At 39.7% G+C, this 20,809-nt stretch overlaps 1 long non-coding RNA gene across 1 annotated transcript in view; it reads left to right on the top strand.

The window, feature by feature from the left end:
* LOC148113159 (uncharacterized) overlaps positions 1 to 19,704 on the top strand; it is a 28,139-nt gene extending 8,435 nt beyond the window's left edge. Inside the window, exons 3-5 of the long non-coding RNA XR_015728525.1 lie at positions 18,060 to 18,099; positions 18,806 to 18,886; positions 19,345 to 19,704. This is a non-coding gene — a long non-coding RNA (uncharacterized LOC148113159). The remainder of the gene's footprint in view (positions 1 to 18,059; positions 18,100 to 18,805; positions 18,887 to 19,344) is intronic.
* The last annotated feature ends 1,105 nt before the right edge of the window (positions 19,705 to 20,809 follow it).

The following is a 20,809-nucleotide window of genomic DNA, read 5'->3' as shown; positions in this document are numbered from 1 at the left end:
TACAATGATCAGGTCTCACAGAAGTCCACCTTGTTCTCCAAGGAGGTGCCCACCAGGGGTGGGTTCTAAAATTTTTTACTATTGGTTCTTGCAAACCGGTGCGAACCGGGAGCAATCCACCAATGGTGCACACCAAATTCTTCTCAATTTCATGACTGATGACAGAACCTCCTATTAGACCAGTGGGGCCCATGCCCCACAGGGGGGCAAAATTGATTTTTAATGGGGGTGATTGGAACCTTGTTTAAACCAAGTTAATTGCCTTTTAGGCTTCCTCTACATGAGTAGAAGTCACTTTTTGAATAATAAGAATTATATGTCGCGGGGGGGGATCAGGATTTTAGGGATGGTTAGGTGAGGCATGGCCAAAAAGAGGTTGGGAACCACTGTATTAGACTAATGGTCAAGTCCAGTTGCCATCCTTAAGCAAATCCATTGTCCTCCTTGGGATGGGGAGGGTGTTCTAGAAACCCAAAGTCAACACCAATCTCCAACCAAAAAAAAGTCATAAATCACGGCCACATGACAATGGGATTCTGCAAAAAGCCATAAATGTGGGCCCATTGTCAAGTACTCAAACTACAATCATGTGAAATGGGGGAGAGCCAGCCATCAAAACTTCAAATCCGGATCATAAGAACCTTGGGGGGGGGGGCTATGTGGTATCTCTGGATGATTACCAATGAACCAGTCATAAGTCAAGGACTACCTCTAAGATTTTACTAGGAGAAATATGTTTTACCATTTTGGAAAATTCTTCTATCCTATTTCTGGGTCAAAATTTCACAATTTCATGCAGGTTCCCTGAAAAAAATGTTTTCAGCTGCTATTTATTTTAAGATCCATTTATTTACCAACTCCAGAGGGATGCATAGAGAGAATCAATCTCACCTCCAGCCAAAGTTTGTCCATATAGAAAATACACTCCATAATGCTTTAGGGGGGGAAATGTGGTCCAATATCATAGTTAGAGATACCCTGTTTCTCCCAAAATAAGACATCCCCTGATAATAAGCCCAATTGGGCTTTTGAGCGCATGGCAATAAGGCCAAGCACTGATTTCAGGGTTCAAAAAAAATATAAGACAGGGTCTTATTTTCGGGGAAACACGGTAGCATCATAGAGTTAAAGGGATTTTTTTTTTCCTTTATGCCCTCTAGCCATCTATATCCATCTGTCTAGAAAAGATTGGCAAACTGTGACACCAAACGTCTGTAATAACTGGATTGTGGCGTTGCAATGTATAAACATAGAAAAGCTGTTTATGCAATCATCATCCTTTTCAAGTAGATGTTTTGTTTTCAATCAGCAACACAAACATATTGATTGCTTTCCCAATGGAATAATGTTTGCCAGGAACATCAATGAATTGCCATTTAAGTTGACTTATTTACTTTCATTGTTTAAAAATAGGGGAAACTTCTAGGCAATCAGTTTATGCATCTATTTTTAGGTTTAATGTTATTTATGTAACATAATTTATGTCATTTGATACTTTGGTTCTGGAATGCAGTTTACAAAATTTAAATAGCTAATTAGCATTATTAATAAAATAGACCATCTATGTGCCAACTCTGCTAATGAACAAAAGCTTAAATGTTAAATAAATTGTGCATTGTTCAACAAATGTGCATAAAATATATTTCCTACAGTAGAGTTATTTCATGCTTTGTAAGTATCTTGTCCAAATCTCCCTACCTGGACTTTGCTAATATCTTACTTTAAAACTGTTATATTAGCAACTTTGTTTTCACGGTTACTGGTCATTTTGCTTTTCTGTTATTTGTTATAATTGGAAAAAAAATGAAGATTTAGACTTTTTGACTCTCAAAAAGTCATCAATTGAAAAATTTAAAAATATGTTATAGTGTTTCAAGAAATTATTGAACACACACACACACACACATAAAAACCAAATAACTGAAATCATTCAGATTAAATTAAAATAATTTAACATGTAGTATATCAAAATTTAAAGATGATATTGTCAAATCTTCATCAGACACAAATAACCAGGAGCATTCATTGAGTTCAAAACATAGAAGAGTTCACTGTTGCTACCTATACACAAGAAACTGGCCAAGTAATGGTCAAAACTAAATTGCATTAGATAAGAGGCAATTGAATTTATAGAGGGCTGAATTTGGGTCTCTTGTGGCTACACAATGACGCCAAGCTGATGACACATTTAACTCTGCCTTCCAGCTCAGTCTGCTCATCCCCTACAATCCTTGCCTGAAAATGAAGCATTTGGTCCTTATGAATTCCATTTACTAAGTGATCACTAAGGGTTTATTAAAGCATTTTTTTTCAAGATTTGTGCACATAGGTATTATGTCCCAAATATAAAGCAAGATATAAATCTGAATGCAACATTTCCTGACTCATTTTTAAAATACTTGTTTGTGAAAGGTAAGAATAGGAGATGTCTATGTGAAAGAAGGATTATTAGAATTCTACGCATGAATGCACAAAAACATTGCCAAAATTAACTTGTCAACCCTGAAGCAAACGTGGGTGGGCCATCTTTCAGGCTTCAGGGTTGTCACTAGATGGGAGGGGAAATGAAATAGTTAACTGGGGTTTTGCAGTGAAACAAGGTCATTCCAACAGGTGGCTGAGAGAGAAGGAGCGAAGTAACCAAGCAACTGGCCAGCACCTTGATTGGACCATGTGACTGATGACTGATGACTTTCTCTTTTAATTAGGTGAAAACTGCAGGAACTTTCAGAGTCGGTTTTCACCAGTTGTGCCAATATAATGCATCCAATTAATTTGTTCTTTGAGGAATCTACCTGCCTCGGAGTTCTATGGGTGCATTACTTGGAACACTGACATAACTATTAAGAATGAAGCCTATTATGTCCCTAAGATGTACATGTTTCTTTTAATTTATTTAAGTCTTGTCTGGGTAGCACAAAATTAATATCCATATCTATATCTATACCAGGGGTGGGTTCTACTTACCTTTACTACCAGTTCGCAATGGGATCGCGCACACCCTCGCTTCACTCGTGTATGTACCTTGCTTCTGCGCATGCGCAGATAGCTGATGACAGCATCCGGGGTGGTGGGCGGGGCCTCCCGCCAGTTTTACTACCGGTTCATGCGAACCGGTCCAAACCTGGGGCAACCCACCACTGATTCATACCCATCTTTGTATATAAAATATACCCCCATTGTACAAAGTGTAACTCAATATAATGTTAAAATTCTACTTTTATAAATATAGCATGAAAACTGTGAATAATCTGCTTCATGGGTGTTCCCATGCTCAGTTTGCTACAATCAAAGGCTGTGCTCATTTTCATATGATAAAAAATGGTGTGCACATTCCATCAAAGAAATAATCAGAAAAAAAGTAGATAAGATTACATTTAAAAAAAAAAAACCCAGAACATTTTACAGGCTGCTTTTAAGTGAATGGGTATGAGAATATCAAAACAAAAGTTAATAGTTTGTATTAACTTTAAAGGGTCACACAACAGTAATGTTAGACTGTTCCGACAAAGCAGATTGAAGATTTTGGGGGTATTTATTCTTTTAATTAGAAATTTCCTGTTTGCTTCTTGAGCAAAGCGATAGAATCAGTGATTAATAGCCTTGTCTTCTTCTCTAAAGAGGAAGATTGCCTCATTCCTAATTCATTACCTTTAAAGCAATTAATTATCTTTAATTACCAATATTTTTGTCTCTTCATAATAGTACCATGTTTGACATGAGCATGAAAACATAAAAAGCAACCGTTATAATTAGGGGGCACAATGTAAAATTACTGGTTGCTATTCCCACTGTTAGTCTGAACAACAAGCAACGTTAATAAGTGATTAAAGCTATGATGGAAAGAAAAGCAAACAATCAGAGGAAATTGACAAAAATTGAAAAGTATTGAGAACTGAAAAGTACTAGGTTAATGTCTGATATAAAAATAATTGGCCCCAGAGGTGGCTACTGATGAATGGTAAACATTTACGTTTGTCTTTACTGACAAAGAAATAAAGGGAGACCAGTATAGATCTAGGAGATCAACCCTGACTGCTCTTTAGAAGGCCAGATCCTGAAGATGAAACTCAAATGCTTTGGCCACCTAATGAGAAGGAAGGACTCACTGGAGAAGAGCCTAATGCTAGGAAAGATTGACGGAAAAAGAAAAAGAGGACGACAGAGAATGAGGCGGCTGGATAGAGTCACTGAAGCAGTAGGCGTGAGCTTAAATGGACTCCCAGGGGTGGTAGAGGACAGGAAGGCCTGGAGGAACATTGTCCATGGGATCACGATGGGTCAGACATGACTTTGCGACAAACAACAACAAAGTATAGCTCTATTTCAAGCTATTTAGCTCTCATCAGCTAGCCATACCCTTCTGGGATTCAAACCTGGGATACTTGCATATTAGGTAGATGTATTAACCTCTAAGCTGCAGGCTCTCCTCACTTTTTTGGCTATACCAGGGGAGAGATTAAGTGTTTTTTCGGTGAGACCGGTCTATCAGGGCAACCTGATCTACCCAAATATGGGATGGAGCATACTGCTTCCGATTTTACCTTTCAGCCCCAATCCAGGAGCCTTCACAGGCAGTCATTTTCACAACAAATTATTTTTGTGTTTGAATTTATAATAGTAAAAGCAAAAGCAACTGCCTGCGAAGGCTCCTGAATTGGGGCTGAAAGACGAAAGCAGGAGCAGTATGCACTGTCCCATATTGGGATAGACCAGGTTGCCCTGATAGACTGGTCTCACTTGGGGAAAAAAACCACTTAGTAAACATTTACATTAATTTCATTTTTACAGTAATCTGGAAAAACAAAACTCCTGCAACATTAAAGGTCTAACATGGGTCTGAGTCATGCTGTTGAATAATTCGCTGGAGGAAGCTGCTGTTTTGTTTACCAGATACTGAGCTTTGCTGCAGCAAATGAAGAAGAGATTTTTTGCTCCCGTGAACTGTTCCAGCCAGAGATGTCTCAAGATATATTGATGCCTAAGGCAAAACAGCGGTATCAGCAACTTTGTTCCAATAATAAATTAGATACCTACATATTTTCTTTTTCTTCTTAAAAGCACACAAAATATGCTACTTGAGGTTGGACATGGGTCAGGTCAAATTCAAACAAGCATCGTTTCGAGGTGGATTGTACAACATTTCCTAATATTCTTTTTTTTTTTAAATGTCACTGATCCTGCAGAGGTTACTGCTCATATTTTAAGAGTGTCAATAACTGGTCATCACATGATTCAGTTCTGACGTGCCCTAAACACAGGTGGTAACTTTTTGTTCTCATTAAATGCAAGAAAATCTACGGTGCAGTACAGAGCTATCATAACTGGTTGTCAAAAAAATCTAGAAAGCTACTGGATGCAGCAGAAAATGTGGGGCGGGGGAGGCAAAAATCTCACTTCTTCATGCCATCTAATGGTCATCGGAATGTCCACAGCAGAGTAAAGTTCTCATTTATTGTGGTGTTGATTCAGTTTTTCTAATTACATACCATGACGCTAAGGAATAAACAGATTTTAGGAAGGCAAGGGAAGAGGAATAAGGTCTACTTCCCATTTAATCATGAGACCTCCTCACCTACACCTGATGTTCAGGGCTTAACTAAAATTTTATTTTTATATATATTAGAATAGCTTTCATCAGGTATTCTACAGTACAGCAGGATCTTTGTCAGAATGTTAAGACAAAGCATCAAAGCAGTGTTCTAAATCAGGGGTCCCCAACCCCATGGTCCATGGACTGGCATCAGGCCGTGAAAACAAATGAAATCCCATCCACGGGATGCAGGCAGCACATGAAACCACATTCTCCACAGAACCGGTCCCTTGATGCCCAAAAGGTTGGGGGCCGCTCAGGAGTGGGTTCTAAATTTTTTTACTACCGGTTCTATGGGTGTGGCTTATTTTGTGGGCGTGGCTTGGGGATAATGTGAATGGGTGGGCGTGGGCAACTTTTTTTTTTTTTTTTACTTTTAAAAGCATTATTTCTACAACCTTAAGAGGTTGCAGAAAAAAATGCTTTTAGAAGCTTCTGACGAGCAGGCAAATCTGCTGGGATCGCCAGAAGCTTTTAAAGGGATTTTTTTTCCTACAACCTCTTCGGCTGAAGAGGCTGCAGGAAAACATGCTTTTAGAAGCTTCTGACGAGCAGGCAAATCTGCTGGGATTGCCAGAGGCTTTTAAAGGGATTTTTTCCCCTGCAGAAAAAATGTTTTCAGAAGCCTCTGAAGATCCCAGCTGAGCCATGCGATCATCAGATGATTTTTTTTTTAACTTTTAAAAGCATTTTTTCAGCCGAAGAGGTTGTAAAAAAAATGCTTTTAAAACTAAAAAAAAAAAAAGCCTCTGATGAGATGGGTGGGGTAAGCGAGTGGCGACTGGGCCGGGACTGGTTCAGGGGCGTGGCCAGCCAATGTTATTACTGGTTCTCCAAACTACTAAATTTTTTTACTACTGATTCTTGCGAACTGGTGCGAACCGGGAGCAACCCACCACTAGGGTCGCTGTTCTAAATCTGGAAGCACTTCAGTGCTTCTGACTCGAATGCAAATTTGTTGTTTCTGAATTGTATCATTCAGTTGGGCCTTTCTAAGAAGGCAAATAAGTTTATATGAGCCATGATGGTGCAGTGGTTAGAGTGCAGTATTGCAGGCTACTTCTGCTGACTGCAATTTGGTAGTTTAAATCTTATCAGGCTCAAGGCTGACTCAGCCTCCATCCTTCCGAGGTGGGTAAAATGAGGACTCAGATTGCTGGGGGCAATATTCTGACCCTGTAAACAGTTTAGAAATGGCTGTAAAGCACTGTAAAGCAGTATACAAGTCTAAGTGCTATTGCTATTGCTATATTCTATATTTCCACTGTAATGTTACAGTCATTGAAGCAGTCTGTGTGAACTTAAATGGACTCCGGGAGATGGTAGAGGACAGGAAGGCTAGGAGGAACATTGTCCATGGGGTCGCGAAGGGTCAGACACGACTTCGTAACTAACAACAACAACAAATGTTCCTGTCACTTGGCCATTTTCAGGTATACAGTCACATAAGCAATATTATTGTGTGAGTCAGCCTCTTAAACATGTTGAATTTTCTGCAGCTGTTAACCACAATCTATTGAAATTATGATCCTAACATGGGTGAAAACAATCCAGTCTCTAATCAAACGAGCAGCGCCTCAAAAGCTCTGTTTCAGTTGGCATTTCATAAATTAGCAAATCACAGAGTCCAAGTTAGAATGCTATATAATGCACCTTCATTGGACACAACATATGGATAGGCTAACTCCTGTCACACCTCGTAAATGGGAGATTGCCAATGCAAGGATCATACCCAAGATTTACACACCGCATTAGTTCTTGCTCACTGGAAGCACAGCCAGATGGCCACATTAAAGCACGATTCGCAAGTCCCTGAGACAGCAGAAAAGTATGCTGGCATAAAATTTGATGCCCTGATTGCTAAGCCTTCTTCTGCCACTATAACAAGCCTGGTTGCTGCTGCTGTCCTTATTGTTTTCATATAGGGCAAATTAAGGAAAATGATTGATTGATGCACGCACACAGAGAGACACACACACTCACATATACAAAGAATTACAGATACAGATAAAACTAATGCAGACTATAAAAGAGAAAAAGGATAGAATGTAGAAAGAAGAAGGGGGAAGAGGAGGAGGAGGAGAGGAGGAGGAGGAGGAGAAAGAGAAGGAGAAGGAGAAGAGGAGGAGGAGGAGGAGGAGGAGGAGGAGGAGGAGGAAACTGCTCTCTTTTATCTCAGCAAGTATACACAACTATGACATCTTGTTATCATAATTGCAAATGCAAAAAAAAATCTCGCATATCTAACCTCATTCTTTTTAAACAACTTCAAAACCCCACCTTCCTTCCTAGTCAGCAAAACTCCATTAAGGATTAGTAGAAATAACAACATATCTATTACACACTTAATAGCAATAGCACTTAGGTACTGCTTCATGGTGCTTTATAGCCTTCTCTAAGCAGTTTACAGAATCAACATATTGCCACAAATGATCTGGGTCCTTATTTTACTGACTTCAGAAGGATGAAAGGCTGAGTCAATCTTGAGCCAGTCAGGATCGAACTCCTTGCAGTGGGCAGAGTTAGCATGCAATACTGCATTCTAATCACTACATCACCACAGGTCATGAGGAAGGAGGCAGTAGCAAACCACTTCTCAAATGTTACCAAGAAAATTGCAGGGATGTGTCCAGGTAGTTACCATGAGTCAACACTTATTCAAAGGCACACACACACACACACATTTTTCCCTCAGCCTTTTCTTCTCAGATTTTAGCACTCTCAGTTCCTTTAATTGCTCTCCATAGGACATATTTTCTAGTCCCTGATCATCAAGTCTTTAACCCCTTCAGGCAATATCCAATCATTTGATTTTTTTAAAAAAATTCTCTTTAATACTTCTCATGAAGTCACTGACAACATTAAGAAATTTTTTTGTAAGTTCATTAGAGATAAATCATCCAAGTCATTATTCTGTCTATATATTCATTCTTATACGAATGAATGAATGAATGAATGAATGAATGAAACAATACAAATGGATCTAGCACAAGTCCAAAAACTCAGAAGACCAAACCTTTAGTCCCTGTGACTGACCCAGATTGAATCCTATAACCTTCTTATAGTCTATATTTTTCAAATCCACATTTGAATCAATTTCAGTCTTGTCCAATAATATATAGAGAGTTTTTTCTGTCGCACCTGGTCAACCTCAATATGGGAGGGAGCATACTGCTTCTCTTTCGCCTTTCAGCTCCAATCCAGGAGCCTTCAGGCAGTTGCTTTCACAACAAACTATTGTGTATCAAATCTATATTATATTTAGCTGATGAGAGCTAAATAGCTTGAAATAGATCTATACTAGTCTCCCTTTATTTCTTTATTAGCAAATATGAATTTTATCTACTGTCTATCTATCTATCTATCTATCTATCTATCTATCTATCTATCTATCTATCTATCATCTATCTATCTATCTATCTATCTATCTATCTATCTATCTATCTATCTATCATCTACCTATCTATCTATCTATCTATCTATCTATCTATCTATCTATCTATCTATCCCTTTCACTTCCTTCTGATGCCATTAATGTCCAGTCTTCAAAGTCTCATAATGTTATTTTTCTCCCATTTGCAAAGATTGGAGTTTCCTGCAGGAAGTATTCTTATATTTTCAAATGTTATTAAATCCAGCCTTAGTCTATTAATAACTTTTTAAATTTTAGCCATCATTTTGCTTGGGTGAGGAAGGTTCAGCTTTTGCTTTTGCTCCTTATGGTATATAAACCTAACAAATTATTCTTCTATTTATTATTGTTTTCATGAGATCTTAAAAGAGGAGAATTATAAAGTGATTTTTTTAGCTATAGATAAATGCTGAACGTTATAGCCACTGTTTTGAAATATATTGTAAAAACATTAAGGTTAGAGAAATAGAGTGGCTACAATATCAGCAAGGACTATATTTAATCTGAGATCTGAATTTAAATTCCCCAGTGAACCATAAAATTGAGGAATGGAATGGGGTAGAGGGAGCACATGAAAGATTCTTACTATGAGAGCCTTCGTGGTCTCTGACCTTCATTGTTTTCTTGTAGACATTTCATTACCAAACTAGGTAACATCATCAGTGCTAAAAGGGAGTGTGGTTTGCTCTCTTTTTATGTTAGTGATTTACCTTATCAGGTGTTGCTGGGAGTGTTCTTGGTGGTTTCCTAACTAGGCTGTTGTTTACTGTTAACTTGTTTGTCTTGAGTTGGTAGTTCCTTGATTGGGATATTGCTTACTTCTTTACGGTTGGTCTAGTGCAGTGATGGCTAACCTTTTTGTCATCACATGCCGAAAGTGTGTGCGTGCGTGCATGTGCAACAGCCCCCCGTGCCCCACCTCCTCACGCATGCATGCATGATGCCCCTGTGCTCCCCCCGCGTGTGTGACCCCCCTGCCCCATTTTGGGCCCCACAGACTTCCCTGCGGCCCGTTTTTGGTCCCAGGAGGCTGCAGGGAGGCCTGTGAGGCCCAAAACGGGCTGCAGAGGGGGCATGCTGCCCCCCCTGCACTCCCCCCACCCCTGTGGATGTGCGTGTGACCCCCCAGGCATGTGTGTGCATCTCCCCCATGCGTCCCCCCCACACACATGTGCAGTAGAGACCTGAAAATCAGCTGGCTGGCGGGAGGCGTGTGCACATGCGGGGTGGAGCTGAGCTTGGCAACGGCTCGCATGCCTGCAGAGAGGGTCTAGTGTTAATCTTGTGTTAATCACTGCTCATCTGGGTGAAGATAGATTGTTGGTTCTTCACTGTAGATAAAAGTTGATTTAAGGGCATATGAAAAAGTCCAGCAGTCTGCAGTCTTCCTAGTTTTCACAGTTCTTCTGCAAGTATTAAAATAAGGCAAGCTGCAGAATGAAGCACAATGTACAACCAAACTAATTATGGAGCCTAGATATAGGAGCACTTGCATAAGTGGTGTTAAAAATGACAGCTAGAAATGAGCAGTTAAAGATTTTACCTTGTTAATATGCCCTCTTTCAAAGGCATATTTATCTTATTGTTTACATTCCATTGCTACATATTTTAAAAGAATATAAAAATAGGTGCTATAGATTTTTTAAAAATCAGGTATAGGCATAGACATACAGAGAGATTACACATAAAATAATATTTTAAGATGTGTGGACTTCAACTCCCAGAATTCCTCATTTAGAAAAACACATGCCAACACATGCCAAAAACACTGTTCTAATTTATCACTAGAATTTTATAGCATTATAAAATATTTCGTATCCAATTTCTAATCAAAGTCCATCTACCTGTGTTGAACTTTCAACTAAAAATGTTGGTTAACATGGTTCAAGTTATTAAAAGAAAACTATCTATAATCTATAGCAGATGCATTAAGTCTGTATTATAATAGATATAATATGTAAAAGATATATAAACTCTGAAACACAAGTTTTGGATGTAACGTGAATGTACAAGATAATCATCCAAAAATGGTTTCCAGTTAAACTTAAATTTACTTTTCTTGATACAAGGTCATTTAGCTAAATTTATTTAATTTGTTTTATCTCTATTTTAAATTTTGTATCTATATGTTTTATTTTATGGCTGTTCACCGCCCTGAGTCCTTCGGGAGTAGGGCGGTATACAAATTTAATAAAATGAAAATGAAAATGAAAATGAAATTTAAACACTGAGACATTTTTCCATAATTTAACTATTCTTTCAAAGAGAGTATATTAACATGTTTATCCTGCCTGCCGTTTTATCTACCCCTGTTAATCTACAAGAATCAATTGAAAATGCCAAAACCAAACAACCAAAACAATCTTTAAAAGCCTTTATTCAAGGGAATAAAACTTTCCGGAAATTGGGAGATGAATATCAGCAGTTTAATTTTTTGTCCAACTTTCAATCCAAAAGATATTATATTTAAAAATGGATGTTCAGTCCTAAGGGCTAGGCAAATAATGGGGCATTCCAGGTTTCCTAATATGTTCTATAAACCAGCCTTGTCTCAATCTGTTTAATATGAAAGGATAAGCAATCTAATTATGGTTGGACATGGCTGGCAACATTTCTGTGATTACAGACTTTCTGTCTTGCCCAAATGTAGGAACCAAGATTTGTGCCTCTGCATTTTAAATATATTGTACAGTTGATAAAGTTGATGCACAATTCAAATCTGTGTCTATTGGAGCCCCTTTTTTGCCACTCCACACTCTGAAGGTTTTCAAAAGCTGGAAATTACAAAATCTGACGAGAGCATTTCATATTTATCAACTGACTGTCTTCAGTAAAATGAACTCCCCGTTCTGTCAGAAACTGTCGTCTCAGGAAATGTGATTAGAATTTAACTATTGGTGTATGAATGAATTTTAGTTCCGTATCTCCAAAGACTGCATTTTCTTCACGGGTTCCAGCTCAGGGTAATGATTTGATAATTATTTTGTATGCGGCATCAACAAGGTGGTTTTTTTTTGTTTTTGTTTTTCATTTTAAGTGAAACTTAATAATGGTAATTAACTTGGCAGGAAAATTAGTGCTATTTATATCTGAACACGTTTTTCTAAAGAAAACATCATAAAAAATAATATGTCTGCCTATGCTATGGAAAATAATTAGATCGAGCAGTGGTTCTCAATCCTTTTCTTCACCAGAGACTCCTTGAAAAACCTTTTGTGGCCACGGACTATGGCCACAGACCATCAAGACTTAACTCAAGATTTAAATCATAACATTTCTTCAAGCCTTCATGGATCCCCTGTGATGACAGGTTGAGAACCACTGAGATATAGGCTCGTAGGAGACATTTCTTTACCTACTTTTAATTAGTCCAATTTGTGCCATCTCAGCTTGAGAGATCTGTACAGATAGCAAACTTAATAGGACATCTGAGTCCCCAAAGTAGCATCTGTGAGTAACAACATGCCTATAATTTGAGTACCAATTCCATATCTTATTTCATTTTCCATGTAGGCTAATCTGGTCTTCTGTCTCATTTATCAGACTGGAATTTTTCATATATATACAGTATGAATATATATATATATATATATATATATATATATATATATATATATATATGTATGTATGTATGTATGTATGTATGTATATATGTATATGTATATGTATATGTATATGTATATGTATATGTATATGTATATGTATATGTATATGTATATGTATATATATACACATACAGTGAGGCAAAAAAGTATTTGTCAGCCACGATTTGTGCAAGTTCTCCCACTTAAAAAGATGAGAGAGGCCTGTAATTGTCATCATAGGTAGACCTCAACTATGAGAGACAAAATGAGAAAACAAATCCAGGCAATCACATTGTCTGATTTGGAAAGAATTTATTTGCAAATTATGGTGGAAAATAAGTATTTGGTCACCTACAAACAAGCAAGATTTCTGGCTCTCACAGACCTGTAACTTCTTCTTTAAGAGGCTCCTCTGTCCTCCACTCATTACCTGTATTAATGGCACCTGTTTGAACTTGTTATCAGTATAAAAGACACCTCAACCTCAAACAGTCACACTCCAAACTCCACTATGGTGAAGACCAAAGAGCAAAATTGTAGACTTGCACCAGGCTGGGAAGACTGAATCTGCAATAAGCAAGCAGCTTGGTGTGAAGAAATCAACTGTGGGAGCAATAATCAGAAAATGGAAGACATACAAGACCACTGATAATCTCCCTCGATCTGGGGCTCCACGCAAGATCTCACCCCGTGGGGTCAAAATGATCACAAGAACGGTGAGCAAAAATCCCAGAACTATACGGGGGGATCTAGTGAATGACCTGCAGAGAGCTGGAACCAACATAACAAAGGCTACCATCAGTAACACACTACGCCGCCAGGGACTCAGATCCCTCAGTGTCAGACGTGTCCCCCTGCTTAAGCCAGTACATGTCCGGGCCTGTCTGAAGTTTGCTAGAGAGCATTTGGATGATCCAGAAGAGGATTGGGAGAATGTCATATGGTCAGATGAAACCAAAGTAGAACTGTTTGGTAGAAACACAACTTGTCATTTATGGAGGAGAGAGAATGCTGAGTTGCATCCAAAGAACACCATACCTACTGTGAAGTATGGGGGTGGCAACATCATGCTTTGGGGCTGTTTCTCTGCAAAGGGACCAGGACGACTGATCGGTGTACAGGAAAGAATGAATGGGGCCATGTATCGTGAGATTTTGAGTGCAAACCTCCTTCCATCAGCAAGGGCATTGAAGATGAAACATGGCTGGGTCTTTCAGCATGACAATGATCCCAAACACACTGCCGTGGCAACGAAGGAGTGGCTTCGTAAGAAGCATTTCAAGGTCCTGGAGTGGCCTAGCCAGTCTCCAGATCTCAACCCCATAGAAAACCTTTGGAGGGAGTTGAAAGTCCGTGTTGCCCAGCGACAGCCCCAAAACATCACTGCTCTAGAGGAGATCTGCATGGAGGAATGGGCCAACATACCAGCAACAGTGTGTGCCAACCTTCTGAAGACTTACAGAAAACTTTTGACCTCTGTCATTGCCAACAAAGGATATATAACAAAGTATTGAGATGAACTTTTGATATTGACCAAATACTTATTTTCCACCATAATTTGCAAATAAATTCTTTCCAGATCAGACATTGTGATTGTCTGGATTTGTTTTCTCATTTTGTCTCTCATAGTTGAGGTCTACCTATGATGTCAATTACAGGCCTCTCTCATCTTTTTAAGTGGGAGAACTTGAATAATTGGTGGCTGACTAAATACTCTTTTGCCCCACTGTATATATTCATGCAGTATGCTCCCTCCCACATGCTGGGGTAGACCAGGTGTCTTGATAGAAAAACACTTAATCTCTCCCCTGGCTCAAGTTGATGAAGGGAGGAGAACTTGTGGCTCAGTGGTTAATACAACTGCCTAACATGCAGGCAGCCCAAGTTCGAATCCAAGTAAGGGTATGGCTAGCTAATGAGAGCTAAATACCTTGAAATAGATCTATACTAGTCTCCCTTTATTTCTTTATCAGCGAAATATAAATTTTATACACACACACACCCTGACCATATTTTTCAGTGTATAAGATGCACTCCACACCCCCCCACAAGTGGATGGAAATGTGTCTGTGCGTCTTATAGAGGGAATGTTGCCGAAGCCCCACCCACCCGCCAGCGCTCACCCTTCAGCTTTTGCCTCCCAGGAATTTGCCTCCTTGCAGCAAACAGCAAATAGCCTGGTCAGCTTCAACACAACCTGATTTAGCATGAGCAGCTGATTGGCAGTTGGATCTGCCTCTTGGAATACCACCTATCAGCTGTTCCAGGCTGCAGAGATTGCCACTACCCATCACCGCCATCACTGCCCATCACCAATGCCACCTATCGCCTCTTCTGCGTGCCCCATTTTTGGCCTGTTCCAGGCAGCGGGGATCGGCACCACTGCTGCCTATCCCCACTGCCTGGAACGGGCTGAAAATGAGACATGTGGAGGCTGAAAATGGGGCACATGAAGGTGGAAAATGGGATGCGTGGAAGGCGAAAATGGGGCACGCAGAGGTGGCAATAGGTGGCAGTGGCAATGGCAGTGATGGCGCTAATGAGCGGCAACAATCCCCACAGCCTGGAACAGCTGATAGGCGGTACTCTTGGAGGCAGATCTAACCACCGATCAGCTGCTCGTGCTAAATCAGGCTGTGCTGTTTGCTGCAAGGAGGCAAATTGCTGAGAGGCAGATTTTTTTTTCTTGTTTTCCTCCTCAAAAGGTGCATTTTATAGTCTGGAGTGCCATATAGTCTGAAAAATATGATATATATAAATGCATTGCTTTCTAAACCTATGCATTTTGTAAAAGGATCTTCTTGGACAGTTTTGCTTATATTACATTGATTGTCTTTCTTAGTTAGTTTTAATATGTGGCAATAGCTGAACTGATGGCTGCATCAACTGATGAATTTCTAATTGTAAAGGATTTCAGTACATCATTACTATTTTTAAAAGATTTGTCAACAACTCACCATGAGATTATTATTGACCTGCATACTAGAATGAGAACGACTCTTGAATGGCTCATTCATTCATTCATTCATTCATTCTTTATTGCCATCCATCTCACCAATGCTTTTGGTGGCTAACAAAGATTTAAAAATGCAATACAAATGCAATTTTAAAAAGTCAATCCCCATGCTCAGGGACACACACACACACAAACACACAGCTTTCTGAAATAACACTGGAGAAATATGCATAATAGCCTTCCGGATTCTTTTGTATGGTATCAAAATATCTGTCTATTGTAGACAAAACTACTACAAAGTTTAATGTGATCGGTATATGAAATTCGACCTTCCGTATCCTACATTTCTAAATATTGTCTCTCCTTTCACGAAAGGCTCTTGAAATTTTTTCCATATTGAACCCTAATAGAATTCATGTAAAGCCATTTCATCATCTCTATGGTTCTTTAAAATAATTTATCGCTAAGTTCTTCCATAGTTAAAGAAATCAACCCCAGCCAAATGTCTTGCATAATAGGAATTATAGGCAGGTCCTACCCTACCGAGTTAGGAAATTCCATTTGTAAGATACACACACAAAATTAAAAAAAGGCAATACTATAAAAATAATTTCCTCTTTTACATATTTAATGTTTTCCATTGTGGGAAAGAACTCTCAAATATTTTTCATCAAAAGGGCTGACCTGAGCTTTGGCTAGGACCTGAAAGTTAATATTTCTGACACATATAACCATTTATTTATACAATTGACTTGTCAGGTACATAGTAAAAATGTTTAGAAAAAATAAATTCATTCCAGCTCTTAGATGAACTCATTATTAAAACAAAATGTAGTGGATTAAATAAATCTAATCAACAAAATTGAAGTTGTACCCTTTTTCCTCCCTTCTCTTGCAAAGATCATCAGGTTCAAAACCAGATTTTCTCTTTGCCTAATCCTATTAGGATTCAAATGGATCCTCCCCAGGGGTGAGATTCAGCTGGTTCGGACAAGTTCAGGTGAACTGGATGTCAATTTTAACCTGGTTCGCCAAACTGGTAGCTGCAAGGACTGGCTGACTCCACCCACCCCACCCCACCCAGGAGTCTCCATGTGGCCTGTTTTGGATGCCAGGTTAGTGCAAGGCCCGTGCAGAAGCTCTGGGAGGGTGAAAAACGGGCCTACTGAAAGTACTGGCTCATTTCTGGCCTCCGGAGAGCCTCTGGAGCCCGGGGGAGGCCGTTTTCACCCTCCTGGAGGCTCGAGGAAAGCCTCCAGAACCTGGGGAGGGTGAAAATGCCCCTCCCCCACCATGGTGCAGGAAGCTGATTAGGCCACGCTCCCATGGCCATACCCATCCAGCAACCAGGCTGAGAACTGGTTGCTAAAATTTTTCAATCCCACCCCTGACCCTCCCTGACTCTTGACAAAGCCCCCTTACATTCCCATCTAAGCCAAAGAACAGAAGCTTCATACACCACTTCACCAAGTTCAGTACCAATAAGGCAACTAGACAAATCCCAACCATCTCTCCTTAATCAGCCTGATTTGCTCAACACCCCATTTCCTTAATAGTAGACTTTCCCAGCTCTGCTGTTCTCCTGAAAGGGCTGCTTTGCCCAACAATAGAAATAAACCCAGGTTCAGGGGTCATGGACATCAATGGAGATTCTCAGTCATCAAGCTCATGGTTGTCCCAAAGGTGCTTTTTCAAGAAGCAACTGGACTTACTGTTTTTTTCTTTGAAGGCATTTCACTTCTCAACCAAGAAGGTTCTTCAGCTCTGGAAGGACCCAGTTGGCTTCCTCAAATCAGTTTCGGATCTCCAAAATTTCCCACTTTGTAACCCTCAACGTCTATAAAAAACTTTCAATTTTGAAAGTTCATGCAACTTATCTTAAAGCATAACATTCAAAGAGTAATAACCTGTGCGAATGACCTTGGGAGAAAAAGAGAAGAACCACAGTCAGGACAACAGTCAGATAAGAGGCAGGGTAGCTTGTAGAACAAATCTAGACATGGCAAACATCTTTGAAGGGATCATCTCTAGTTTCTTGGGCTGTAAAGGCAAAAGTGGAGAAATGGATAGATTCACAAGATTCTGTTAATGTCATCTTGCAATAAAGTAGAATTAGTTCTTCTGGGCGTACTTCTTGTCTAGAAGGCTTAAAGCAATAGAAAGTGTGCCTATATTACCATATTTTCCAGTGTTTCAGCTACTGAGCCATCACATCTCTCCAATGTTTTTCTTCTCCAGTGTAATGTACTCATCTCTTCCCCTTAATAACTATGTTCCTCTCAAATTCTAGAACATTATTGGGAAACAATTCAACTTTAAAAATATAAGATGGCTTTATTAAAGGATAAGAAATGTTAGGGTAAGAAAAGATATTAGGGTAAGAAATGCTGATATGACCATGACCAAAGCAAAACAGTTTGTTATTAAGTTATTTTAAATCATTCCTTTGCCTTAAAAAAGGAGTGTTTTGATAGTTTCCTAAATTATATAATCCTGAATATTCTCTTAATTTAGCATACAAGAAGAAACAGACATCCAGGAACTGCCATCTTTGGTGAGTTGATGTCCGATGTTGGCCCAACAAACAAATACATCTCTGCTCATTTGCTACCCAGAGTGGACCATTGTTGTCTAGCAGCTGTTAGAAGAAATGTCCATCCAAGTGGGGAGAAAGACACTGGAAACATGGAGACTGCTTGAAAAGATGGTTTAATGGTTTTGAGGTCCTGGGCAAAAAAAGGCACATGGGTGAGAGAGAGAGAGAAAGATTTATACCCTCTGTTGAGCTTAGAATTTGGGCTTGTATTCTGATTGGTTATCAGACTCCCATGGGGCCATGCAGGAGTAACTTTGTAGGTTGTCCCAAGCTTGGTTGAATTTTTCTGGGTGATGAAAGAGCTTTGGGCAATTCTTACTATGGCTCTGCCTGAAGGAGGTAGATCAGGGGTGGGTTCTCCTTACCTTTACTACCGGTTTGCAGTGGGGCCGCACATGCGCAGCTGCTTCCCTCATGCGCATGCGTGACGTTGATGACGTTGGGGTCGGGTGGGCGGAGCCCCCCTCCGGTTTTACTACCGGTTCTATAGAACCGGTGCGAACCGGGGGCAACCCACCACTGAGGTAGACCTTTGTTATGTAAAATAGACTGGTCCAGGCCTTAATGGCCCATTGACAAAGGTGTGGGGGGATGAGTTTCTGCCTCCCTTTTAGGGGAAATATTCTGCCCTTTTAATATTTCCTAAAATATCTCATTTTCCTAGGAGAGGAGTGGGTTCTAACTTCCTATACAGCTATTGAAATAATTGTCCTGTAGTAAAGAGAAGAAACTGGCGGTGAACAAGGTAAAGAAAACTGGATACCTTGTGAAAAAGCAGAATGCAAGTTGATGTAGAATGCAAAAAATTGCTATCTCCATTTACAGTTGCTACTATCTGAGGGGTCTAGTTTGTTCTACTGTGTTTCCCTGAAAATAAGACCCTGTCTTATATTTTTTGAACCCTGAAATAAGTGCTTGGCTTTATTGCCATGTGCTCAAAAGCCGATTGGGCTTATTAACAAGGCATATCTTATTTGGGGGGAAACATGGTATTAAGACTGACTGGGGAGCAGATATCAGAGTTGTGTCACTTCAGGCTCTCCACTTCAGTTTCAGGTAGACATTCTGATGATCATAAAACATTAATAGCCAGGCTCTATCTTTTTCTCTCTTTCTTTCACCATTTTCTCTTGTACATATAGTAAGCCTAAGGCCACGATCTGACTTTTGTTGTTGTTGTTATTTTTATTATTCTGTAAACAGCTCTGGGAGCCTTTGCAGCTGAAGCCGGAGACAGAAAGGCAATCGATCAATCAGCAGTGGGCCTCAATAGATCAAAAGAGAGGAAGAGTAAATTGATTTAGTCAAACTCATGCATGCAGTGGTGATCGCAGCTAAACCCCACTGAAAGTAATAGAATGGGATTTGGCACAGCTAATTTAAGCAAGCATTACGTCAGCCCGTGTTTCCTTTTGCTGGAGTGTCTTCATTATTATTGCTTAGGAAAGAGCCATTTATCCTTGCCTTTTCCTCTGTTTCACACTAAACACACATTTATTATACCTTGCTAAGGTTACCTCACCCAAAAAAAAAAAAATCAATAAATGGACATTAGACCACTCAGATCTTCAACTCCTAATTTTTTCAACTGATCCAAGGTACATTGCAAAAAGTAGTAGCATATAATTATTCAACAAGGACAGGAGTCTGATTACAAACTGTATATCAAATTTAGCTTTCTTTCAGTCGTGTATTTAAGAAAGCAGGAAGAAAACATATCAATTATATTCCCATATAAGCTCTATTGTAATGAATGCATGACCTTCGATTCCGCATGTTCTACTTGTATTGTTCTGCCCCAGCTTCAGATTCCCAGAGAATGTGACACACACCAAGCTTCACAAACACTGTTTAATTCCAAACAAACCTCTTTCAAGAATGCAGGCTTCCCATGCAAAGGGTCCTTATCAAAGTTATTAAGAACAAAGTCCGACAAAGGTTGGCAACCAGCCCAGAAAACCAGATATGAGAAGTCGCTCGCTCTCCAAGATGCTCTATAGTAATGAGATGTTGTTTCTAGCAAGAAAGCACTAGCTGCGTGCAATTTAAATAGGCTAAGGGAGTGGCCAATTATCCTCAAGCTCTACTCTTGAGTAGACCTCCTCCTCCTGAGTAGCCACTCCTGCCTTTTGGCAGCCCTGCATGCCCAAACATTGAGGAGAGGCTCCTCCACTTCGCTCTCTCCACTGGAAGGAGCCTCTGGAGGTTCTGAAGGCCCTGGCTGAGTCTCTGCCTCTGGCATCACATCCTCTTCGGCCTTCTTGCTGTCCGACGCGAGCGCCGGCTGTGCAGGATGCTGGCGCGACACCACACCAGCCTCCTCGTCGTCGGGATCAGCCATGATCCACGCAGGCCACTGGCGGGCCACAACATGTATATTTTTATTTTGTGAGATGGGCGGCTCTTTAAATAAATAAATACAGAATTCATTAGCTGTATTTTATTATGGACAATGTGTTGAGAAAAGAATAGGGGTGTTTTGGAAATGTGTTCATATAAGAATACACTTTTCCGTTTTCTTAACCTTGGCTTGTAGCCTTCTCTGCTCTCCCTTACAGTTTAAAACATCATGGAGACATTTCTATAATACCATTCAGTTAATAATTGTGTGCAATATTTATTGGAAAAAAACCCGGAACAGTAAGGAGTCAAATGTAGAAGTGCTGTC

The sequence above is a fragment of the Pantherophis guttatus genome, chromosome 6 (assembly GCF_059756535.1).
Source record: "Pantherophis guttatus breed Tessera chromosome 6, ASM5975653v1, whole genome shotgun sequence".
Lineage (NCBI taxonomy): Eukaryota > Metazoa > Chordata > Lepidosauria > Squamata > Colubridae > Pantherophis > Pantherophis guttatus.
This window is presented reverse-complemented; position numbering and strand designations above follow the sequence as displayed.